Source organism: Bombus affinis, unplaced genomic scaffold (assembly GCF_024516045.1).
Source record: "Bombus affinis isolate iyBomAffi1 unplaced genomic scaffold, iyBomAffi1.2 ctg00000566.1, whole genome shotgun sequence".
NCBI classification, from domain to species: Eukaryota; Metazoa; Arthropoda; class Insecta; order Hymenoptera; family Apidae; genus Bombus; species Bombus affinis.
The window spans coordinates 52,526-55,021 of record NW_026109191.1 but is presented as its reverse complement, the minus strand read 5'-3'; the positions used below and the strand labels follow the sequence as shown (position 1 = coordinate 55,021).

Genomic DNA, 2,496 nt, shown 5'->3' with positions numbered 1-2,496 from the left:
TCACAATTAATCTGACTCTTCTTTATTTTCCGCTAAATTCTCCCGAACCGCTAACAATTACTCTCTTACTCTTTTATTCAACTGGTAACGATTACTCCGATTTGAATTGTGTCGCTACGCTTTTTATAATGACATCCCCAATGGGATGACAGTCACGTGACAGTTCGTTCCGGTGGGAATCGCAATGTTGCAGGTTTTTAGAGTTTTCATGAGAGAACGTGGAGTTTGATGATTACAGGTTATATTGAGTCATGGACACAAAAGCGTCCGCGCCTGTGCGAACCGTGTGAGTATGTGTTTTTAGTATTCTATCTCGTTTCGCATGTTGTTTGTTTCCTTAAACTTGTGAATTTGTTTTAGCGCAAGAGGAAGAAGATATGTGAATGGTACGAGATGACGTGATCGACGTGCGTGTGTGAATATGTGCGAGGGATGATGCTGAAGTGGCGGTTTTCCATCCAAATAGGCACAGTGGCTCCTTCGTTGGCGTCGTGTCCTGATGATCTTTTGACAATTTGGTTTTATTTGACAATATGAGATATATTTTGCTCCTTGTAGATTTATATGTCCATATGTGCTATATATTAAATCGTGTATATTTTATATTACTTTCTTGTTATTAGGTTATTAGTTGTGTAACTCCAGTTTCTGATCTATGGAAAGTGGTGAAACGTCTTCACGAAATACAATTTCATTCGTTCCCCTCCCTTGCATTGGCACGCTGTGAGTGGTGCCGACTTCCAAATGAGGTTTGTGCATCTTGATTATTATGCGTTTAATGATAGATACGGAGGTATCTTTGTCAGAGGTTCCCATGCGGACTGTCTCGGTGTGTATCTTGTTATGATTTCTTTTATTTAGTTCATCCTGCTTCTTTCGTATTTTATTCACTGCATATGATATTTCAGTGCAAGAAGAAGAAGAATTGTAAAGAATCCGTAAGTGGCCCTAGAAGACGCAGTCATCGTGTGAGGTGTTGTCGGCAGGAACGAAGAGTCGAAGTTGTTGAAGAACTCGTGTGACATTTGTATTGTTTCTGGTTATATACAACGCTATTTCACATATCTATGTATATATATATATATATTATTATATTATTATATATTATTATACTAAATCTTCAGTTTGTTTAGTTGAATGTTCAGTAATGTAATTTTTACAAGGTGGTTTTGTATATTAGATGAGTAGTTGTTCGATATAATAATATGTGTATATATATATATACATTTCGCAATGTAATTTTCCATTATGTAAAATATATATATGCATATGTATATGTGCGTGTATTGTTATTCTCATTGTTTCTCAGATCGTTAATTGGTTGAATATTCCATAATGTGGATTTCGTATATAATTCGCTAGGTTTGTAGAAATGTAATTCTATATATTTATTTCTTTGCGTTTTAATGGTTTAATAACGTATACATACATATATATGTCGGATTGAAGTCAGGATTATGGAGATAAATGGCGTTTAATGAATTTTCATTAGAATTGGCCATTGTCGTGATACAATGGAGAGTTTGTTAGCACGGGCTTATTAACAAGATTACGCACTAGTGATAATGACCTTAGGTTCGAAACGAATCCGCGGTCACGGGATGGTAAACATATGTTCTCGCACAGTTCAAGTCTAACTCTTTTGTTAACTAGATGTGATGTATTCGCTGGTTGTAAGGTGGCACTGTCATTCGTCGATGAGATCGTACGAAGGAATGACTCTCCGTCTCGACGATGTCGTCGAGGAAAACTGTATGGGGTGGGTCTAAGGATATGAGATCCTCGGATTCGTCAAAGAAGGCTTTCGTTCCAAAAGTGAGGGAAATTAGCGCTGTTGCTAACTGGTCGATCTCCATATCGGCGTTTTGAAAGAGATGCTGGCCGCCCTTAAGGGGGGGGGGGTTGTTGACGGGGCATCGTTCGTGGAAGATAGGCTTCTCCTATCTTCCCGTAGTTGCGACAAGGACTGTTTGTCTAAATGAAGAACTTTGCTTGATTAAATCTTAAAATTTATTGCGGGTCCTCACGTTAGCTAAACATACTGCGGAGGTATATCGACATCTGGAGATCATCTTACTCGAAGGATAGGATCTGCGTGTGGCGAGCCACGGAACAGAAACCTTTGAAATATTTACTGCCATGTGTCACTACGGTCACTTCTTTCAAGGAGAGGTATAGAGTTACTCTGTACCCTTGTTAGATAAAACGTTCATCCCTTGACCGCGGCTACGTTCGGCGACCGATTGTCGCCCCGAGCCCAAGCTCGTGATCACCAATCTCGAACAATCGGGGCAACATTTGTTTATGCTAAGTTACAGAGTTACGGTATTCCCGCGAATCCAAGGAGGAGTTCCAGTGTTCTTTCATCTCCGACACGGCCATTCTGACTATCACACGTCCTCGGGTGCAGCTACAATATTGAGTTTTCTTAGCGTTAATCTTGGTACAATTAACATTGTTTACAATTTAACTTAACGTCTAAATAAGCTGGGGGTC

At 39.4% G+C, this 2,496-nt stretch overlaps 1 long non-coding RNA gene across 1 annotated transcript; it reads left to right on the top strand.

Moving 5' to 3' along the window:
* Positions 1-250: 250 nt before the first annotated feature.
* LOC126928105 (uncharacterized) lies at positions 251-1,274 on the top strand. The gene is made up of 2 exons (XR_007716303.1): positions 251-829; positions 909-1,274. It is a non-coding gene; the product is annotated as an uncharacterized LOC126928105 (long non-coding RNA).
* Positions 1,275-2,496: the final 1,222 nt, after the last annotated feature.